Genomic DNA, 8,372 nt, shown 5'->3' with positions numbered 1-8,372 from the left:
TGGAAAGCTTTACAACCTACTGATACCTGCGCCCAAGGATTTCTCCTGTACTTAATCTGGTTCCTGGGGGTGCGGTCTGGGCAAAGAGCTCTTACAAGCTTCCCAAGTTATTTTAAGCCACAGCCAGGTAGAGGACCAATTTACCCTAAATGGCAGTCCTTTATGATTAGGCTATAACCTGAGTTAAACTGGCTTTTCTGGCCTTGCCCAGCGCCCTAAGGACCGCTTAGAGTAAACAGTGGTTTTTAAGGGACAATGGACTCTGGAGACAAGTTCAACCACACAGCTTCAGGTTTACAAACCCCGAGGCGGGAGACTTCCTGTACCTTCCCTCGAGGGAGCAGGGCGCTTTGCCCGGGTCCGCCCCGGGGGCCCCCACCCCGGCCCCGCCCAGCTCACCCCCTCCCCGCCCCTCCCTCCCCCGTGACGTGCCGCAGCGGGCCGGGATCATGCGCACTCGCGCCCCGCGCCCCGCTCGGCTGCTCCGCCTCGGCGCTTGTCATTCTCCGCGGCGCGGCGGCGAGTGCGGACTGCGGTGCACGCCCGCTAGCTCCCCCGCCGGCGCACCCGCGATGTGACCGACCGCCTGGGAGCGGGCTGGCGGTTCTGCGGGCAACAGCGCCTCGGCTCTTCCCTTGCCGCGTTCCTTGTTGAGTCGCCATTCCCTTGGAGCCGGCGACACGCACCAGGGGCTCGGAGCGCCGCACTTCGGGGTCGGTGGCATCTGCAGCTCTCGGGTCCGCGCGGCCGGGTGCATCCTCGGTCGCCGTTGCCGCCGCCGCCGGACGGTGCGCCCTGGCGAGTGCCCGACCCCGGGCACGGCGGAGCTAGGCGGCTGGTGCAGAGCGACAGCGCCTATCTTTGCACCCGCCGCTGTCGCCCGGGCAGTGAGAGGCCAGCGGGGTTGCGCGCTGCGCAGCTCGGTCCCCCTGGAAGGCTCCCTGTCTCCTGCGTCCCAGTAAGTTGACTGTAGTTTCTGAAGTTGGAGGGAGCCTGGGAAGGGGAGGTGCGTTTTTATTATCTTCTTGTGGGAAGCTTGGGGTGGCCCCTCTTGTTAGTAGCAGGGCTACATCTCGGCGAGTTCAGGGTGCGAAGAAACGGACGCTGCACGCGGGGAGAGGCAGTCCAGGGCGGGCTGGCTGCAGCCTCTGATTAATGTGCCACTTGGAAATGTGCTGTGAGAGGACAGGTGCTCCGAGGGCATTTCGCCTGCTGCTGATTGCACATTCCGAGCTCCTAGACTATATGTTTGGGGGTGGGGGCTGTGCGGGTAGGGTCTTGTTACCTCTATCCTAAGTCCTCCGGGGAGTGACTTGTGTAATATTCCTGGATGAGATAGGTCTTTGGGGATGGGAGCTAAGCCATTCCTTCCCAGCCCTTCGGGCTTCCCGCGCATCCCACTTTACTCTTCCCCTAGGCAGAAGTTGCCAACGTTTCCCTAAATCGGAGCCCAGTCCTTTAGGGAAAAAGCTACTTTAAGTCAATAGAGCGTTTTGTGCCATAAGGCAAATAAAATGAGAAATCCGTTCATTGTATGTGATTTCATTCACTTGAAGAATGTGGGCAAGTCTTAAAGAAATAGGATTCAGATGATGACACTTGGGTTTCACCCTGACTGTCCTGCGCCTCTTATATAAGCCTCCCGGCGGGATACCTGTGTCTGCAGTGGCTGCAGCTGTGTCTCTCCATTCCATTTGTTTAAGGTCCAGCTTGAACAGTATTTAATGAAAATGCTGACATGATAGAGCGTCCTGTAGTCTGAAACAGTGCACTCTTCACATTGGAGTGTCTTCTCCTAATAGGTAGCGTGAGAGGAAAAACCCAGTATATTTTTCAAGGCAGCTTCAGGAATTAGACACATAAATCATGTTTTAAAATAGCATGCATTGTGCAGAGAGCTTGCAGAAGACCCTTTCTGAACACATCCCCTTTGTTTTAGAAAAAGTGGAAATTGTTCGTCCCAGACATTTGTTGAGTCTGAAAGTTAAGTGTACTGATGGGCTTAATTATCTTAATAAATAAAGAGCATAATTTATAGGTAGCTGCCCTGTCCTACTTTGAAGGATAGAATTCTATAACCTTTCTTTTTCATCTGTCCCCTAGCGATTCCTTTTAAGCAAAGCAATAAATTATGATCACTGATGTTTAATATTTGAGTTGATTAAATTTGTAAAAGGAATACTTTGAAATACATATGGTACTGCTATGACTGTTAAGACTGAACATTATAAACAAGGAGAATTTTCAGACTATTTGGTGTCATAGTCATTAGTCATGTATATATTTATACATATATGTATATATATGTATAATTTGGACTTGTAATAAATGTTTAAACCAAAACTCAGGAGTGTGTTTTCATGTAAGATTTATTTAGGTAATCTTTAGAAAGAGAAGTGCATTTATTTATGGTATCCCAACACATAGAACAAGATGAGCTACTTTTAGGCACTTCATTTAAAAACATCATAGGTTTTTAAAGAATTCCAGGAAAATACAAAAATGTTATTTCAAAAGTTAGAAAGCTAGTCATCACGTTGTGGTTTGTGACAGCATCCATTGCTTATGTCTAGAATAGAATACATCCAAGCATGGAATGTCAAATTGACTCACCCGCATCGACGCTATTGGATTATAGTTAGGAGGGTACACTAGGCAGCTGAGCTGCTGGCTTTTGGAACATATGTTTGAATCTGAGCAAGTTACCTAAACTCTGTGTCTCAGTGTCTTTATCTCCTCTTATGAGCAGGATTGAATAAGTCCATAATGTTGGCATCTTAAACTGATAAAATTATGATTGCTCTGAAAGGAAATGCATCATTGGGTACCGGGGACATTGAATGACTACTGATGGAGGTTACCAGAAGCAGGTCACACGTATAACAGGAGAGAGGGTATAAACATTTATTAAACACCTTCTAGTGATGCAGACCAGCTGCATTTATTGTCTCCCTCAATTCCTCACTGAGGTGGTTGGTTTCCTCTCCACCTGGGAGTTGAGGAAACTAAAGCTCAGCGAGATCAAATCAGAGTTGGGATTTTAACTCACGGGTCTGTTTCTTTCAAATCATGTCCTTTTTGACCCTGCTGCCTCAACTTGCAAAGTGAGGCATCTTTCCTCCTTCAATCCTCATAATAATAAAATAGGGGCATTATTATCTTCAGTTTACAGATGAGGAAGTTCACGTTAAGCATTAAAGTATGCAAAGTGCTTAACAGCACTCACAACATAGTTCTCCAAGACTGGGAGCTATTATTATGACCATAATTATTGTTAAATAACTTGCTTAGCCTAGCACAAGGTAGATGTGCCAGCAGGTGAAGTATGTTTTCTCCTCTACTTTCAAGTGGATTCCATTGCTTTTTACTTCCTCATTCATATATTCAGAGAATCAAGGGGGTGGGGGGATGGTGTAATGTTACAGTTCATGCTGGAGGAAGGTGCTCTCTGTTTTGTTTCCTGCCTGCAGATGTGGCTACAGGGATCCACTTAGCCTAGTAAACCACCACAAGCAGCTGTCATGTATCCACAAAGAGCACCATACCTGAGCATGAATGCATTCTCAGCTGAGGAACAGCCATGGGGCAGAGAGACCGTGGGTGGCAGAGGTGGGGGAGGCAGGGAGAGGATTGTACTTTGCCGCACATTTTACTATATATTCAGAAATGGAAATTGTTTATGTTACATCAGATAAGCATGCTTCTTCTAGGCCTTAATACTAGTGTCACTGGAAGTAGTTTCAGGGGGTCCTTTGTGAGCAGTACTTTGTTAAAAGTCTACTCCAGAGCCTGTTGAATTCATCTGACTTCAGAGGTTGGAAATGATTGAGAGGCCACTTTGTGAGTGTGTGTGTGTGTGTGTGTGTGTGTGTGTGTGTGTGTGTACACGTGTGTGGCTTTCTTAGGTTATCATCCAGATACTACATAGTGTTCTAGCTCTTGGTAAATATTCTCTTTTCTAAATATTAAAATCTAATTCCCATATAAGGCACATAAGCAACAGACTGCTATAACCTCTTAGCTAACGTATTCTGCCACTGGAAGTACTTCAAGGCAGATGTTCTACGTTGGCTTTCTTTTTTAAAATCAAAACTGTACAGCATGGTGACTACAGTTAATAATGCCATATGTGTATTTGAAAGTTGCTGAGAGAGTAGATCTCAAAAGTTCTCATCACAGGGGCACCTGGGTGGCTCAGTCGGTTAAGCATCTGACTCTTGATTTGAGCTCAGGTCATGATCTTATAGTTCGTGACATTGGCCCCCACATCAGGCTCCAAGCTGACAGTGTGGAGCCTGCTTGGGATTCTTTCTCTCCCTCTCTCTCAAAATAAATAAACTTTAAAAAATAGCACTTTAAAAAAAAGTTCTCATCACAAGAAAACTTTGTGTCATGATAGATGCTAAGTAGACCTATTGTGGTCATTTTGCAATATGTACATACATCAAATCATTATGGTGTATGCCTGGAACTGATATAATTTTATGTGTCAATTATATCTCAGAACTTTCTGGGAATGAGCTTTCAGGAGAGGGCCTCAGTATGCCTAGGCACAATCCCACAGACAGTGTGCCAAAAAGAGCCCTTGCTGATTTGAAATCTTTGAAGTATCTTCTACTTCAATTTTAACCCCTCTTGTCAGAGTACAGATATTCCCTTTTACCCCATCAATGTTTACATTTCAGATGCTCCTCTTTCCTGGGTTATTCTGTAGTAAAAGTTGTCCTTGACCACTTTTGTGACTTAAGCTAGTTCCATAATTTAGTTTTAACTCATTCTTTAGCATTTACATAGTTCTGTTTTATTTCTTGTCTGTGTCAGCTATTGATTGGCTTATCTATGGCCCCCTCTGTATCTCCAAATAACTTCTCTGACACCAGCTTTCTCTTGCTGTCAGAAGATCTATGTACAGGAAATACACGCTGATTTCAATATGGATAAAGCAAATGAAGATCACTTACTCTCCTTGGTCATATCTACTATTTTGAATTATTTTCTCTTCTGGCTTGGAGAGTTAGGAGCTGATTCTGTTTCTAGAACTCTTGCTTCATACATCCATGTATATTGGAGTTTCACACATCCATGAGAGATGTCTCATCCATGAGATGAGACAAGTTGATGGTCATATAAGCAAGCAGTTTCCATTCAACATGGCAGAAACAACCCCTCAAGGCTGGGGCATTGCTGAATTTAAGGACAAGGCGTGGGGATGGGGGGAGACTGTTTTGAGAATGATTTATCTGCCACATCTGTAGTCCTTATTGGTCATGCCTTCTGGATAAGAATTGGAGTGAATAGATAATACAGAGCACTTACCATGTGCCAACTGCCATGCTAAGAACTTTACATACAGAATTTACTTTAAACTCATAGTGACCTTATGTGGTAGTTACTTTCTTATCCTGTTTTTCAGAAGTGGAAACTGAGGCCTAGAAAGGTCAGGGCACCTGTCCAGGGTCACATTAGTGAGCTATGGAGCCAAGAATGGAGCCCACGGCTGTCCAATGAGGCCTGGGCTCCTTACAGCACATTCTGCATCCAATTTTGGAGCCTTTATGATAGTTCAGCTGTGCTGCCGAGGTGTCCAATATTGTGCTTCTCAAAATAATCCCATATATCTCGCTTGGTCCCCATAGTGAACCTGGGATGGAGTTGAAGGGATGGTGGGAAGGCTCATTGCCCACCTTCTTGCCCATGGCCAGCAGCTGGCATTGACTGCACAAATAGTGTCGTCTCTCTTGTCTTTGTGGAGGAAGAGCTTAAGCTTAGTTCATGCAACAAGCTCGAAAAAGAAGATCACATGTTATCATTGTGAAATAGGAAGCGTAAAGCCTTGAACCTCACCATAGAGAGGCATGTTAACTTTGTCTATGTTTGGGTCATATTCTTGATTGTGTCACTCTCATTGAAGAAAGGGGAAGTGTAGAGACCTGAGATTTTTCTCCGGTGATTAAAAAAAAAAAGTTTAAGTAAAAAAGTAAAAAAGTATCAATTATTGGGGGCTCCTGGGAGCCCCCAAAACGTGACTTTGGCTCACGTCATGATCTCACAGTTCGTGAGTTTGAGCCCTGCATCAGGCTCTGCGCTAACAGCGTGGAGCCTACTTGGGATTCTGTCTCTCCTTCTCTTTCTGCCTCTCCCCCGCTTGCTCTCTATCTCTCTCTCAAAATAAATTAAAATAACTTAGAAAAAAGTTTTTTAAATTATCAGTTATGAACATTACTACAGCAGTGTCGTACGTTATTCATAATGAATCTATGGTTTATAAAGTAAATGAATGCATGTCTAACAAGGTTCCAGTGTGTTGTCTCAGAATTGGAACATTGCATCCAATCTTCTGTGCCTGCATTATAGTCTAATTTCAGTCCAAACACAAAGACAGGTTTTATAACCAACTTGTAATATTTTCAAAACCCTTCCTCTGAGCCCCACTTCCTCCATTTTTTTTCTAGATTTCACATTGGAGCCAACGTTTGTTCAATAAGTTCTTCATATCCCTTGGGTTTTGAGTTATTATTTTTGTTGTAACAGCATTTTGGCATACTGTGTTGGTGTTTCATCCACTCCCCCTCCTTGATTTTATAGGGCTGTACAATTTTCCAACCTGTGAGTGACTAAAAGCTTATGAAAAATTCAATTTTCCAGATATAGACTTAATTGCACAGGACAAGGGAAATCTGGCCTGACTGGAGGGCCTTTGCCTAAAATACAGAGCACTTGAAACCCTATGAACTTTATGGAATAGGGAAGTAAAAAAAAAAAAAGTTTTAAAATTGATCAGCAGCAGCTTTGTACCTTTCTTTACAATTTCATAGGACCCAGGCCCCGTCTCTGCATACCACGTCACATATTCATTTGCAAGTTATCAGCTTCTGATGATTTTGTAAAAGTACCCAAAGGTGTGACTAAATCAGTATTGTTACCATTTGTCGTTCCAGTCTTCAGAGGGTTCCCAGCGTTGCATATGTAAGCCTTTCTGTGGGTTTATTCTCTAAGTGAGGTAGGGTGATCAGGTAAGTCTTTGGGGATCTGGTCTCACTTCATTTGTGATTCGATCATTGCTGTTAATGTCACTTGTGCTTGCTCTGGCCCTGTACCCATTCCTCTGTCACTCCCATTGTGGTTAAACATGCTGAAGCTATCTGGAAACTTTAATGTTGAGGCAGCTTATGCTATAAGTCAGAGACAATAAAACCACATAACACAATGTTTTTGTTTTTTTTTTTAATTGAATAAAACCAACCTGTAACACAGTTGCTCACAAGAATACTATAGTCTCTGCATTCAGCATTCGGGAATTGCAACCACTGTGGCCTTAGTATTTTTTTCTCTGACGCCTTCTAAGGAGAGCTGTGAATCTCTAATTCACACATGATCAATCACTAGCAGCATGGCAGTATTTGCATCCGATGGAGTTGGAGTGATATTTATTCATCTATGCATTCACCGAACATATATTGATATGACACCAGGCATGTTGTTGGATGTTGAAACCTCAAACGTACAAAGAATCCTCGCGCTGCCCTCAAGAATCTCAGCAGAAGGGAGGGGAAAAGATGCAGTTGGAACCAGTGCATAAAAGATGCTGGGCTCTGTTGGGGGTACCTGACCCTAAGGGGATGGCTTTCCTGGAGGAAGTAGGGTGGATCTGAGCCTGGCAGACAAGTCAGAGCAGGCCGGGCAGCTGAGGATGGGAGTGGGCCGACAGAAATCACTCTGAGCAGAGGGACCAGAGAGCACAGTGCAAGTACCAAAGAGGGCAGGCTGTGTGTCTGTAGAGCAGCTGGTAGTTCCACATGGCTGGTCCACATGGAGGGCAGTGCACAAGGCTGGAGGTGGAGAGCAGAGGCTGGAGCTGGTTCAGGAAGGGTCTTGGGGGCCATATTTGGTCCAGATGAGTGTGAGCACTTTAGGTTGTTCCTGCAGAACGATTACTCTGGGTGTTCTGTAGAGAATGAATGGGACGTGGGGCAGAAAGAGGAGCCCTGTATAAATAAATAAATAAATAAATAAATAAATAAATAAATAAATAAATAAATAAAAATTGTTGGCTCAATGAACCCTAGTGAGGTTCTGAGGTCTGAACTCAGACCCATAAGAGTGGGGAGAGGGAGAGAGGGGAAGAAGCAGGGAGGGAGTGGTGACTCTGAGGATGACTCCCAGGTCTCTGGCTTGGGTGATTGAGTGGACAGAGGTGCCATTGGTCATGATCGGGAACCCAGAGGACGGTGCAGTTTGTAGGGGAAGCTGACAGATTTATCTGTGGATTTATGTAATGTGAGGCACCAGAGGGACACCCGGGGCTCGAGATTCAGTGGGCCGTTGTACTGGCCTGGGGTTCTGGAATTCAAGACTGAGGCCGAGCTGAAGAC

General features: G+C 44.9%; 1 protein-coding gene across 2 annotated transcripts in view; it reads left to right on the top strand.

Moving 5' to 3' along the window:
* The first annotated feature begins 828 nt into the window (after window positions 1-828).
* PAG1 (phosphoprotein membrane anchor with glycosphingolipid microdomains 1) overlaps window positions 829-8,372 on the top strand; it is a 145,609-nt gene continuing 138,065 nt past the window's right edge. For both annotated transcript variants that reach the window (XM_003999919.6, XM_045050151.1), the window contains exon 1: window positions 829-958. The gene's annotated coding sequence lies outside the window, so the exon portion shown is untranslated. The remainder of the gene's footprint in view (window positions 959-8,372) is intronic.

The sequence above is a fragment of the Felis catus genome, chromosome F2 (assembly GCF_018350175.1).
Source record: "Felis catus isolate Fca126 chromosome F2, F.catus_Fca126_mat1.0, whole genome shotgun sequence".
Taxonomy (NCBI): domain Eukaryota; kingdom Metazoa; phylum Chordata; class Mammalia; order Carnivora; family Felidae; genus Felis; species Felis catus.
This window is presented reverse-complemented; position numbering and strand designations above follow the sequence as displayed.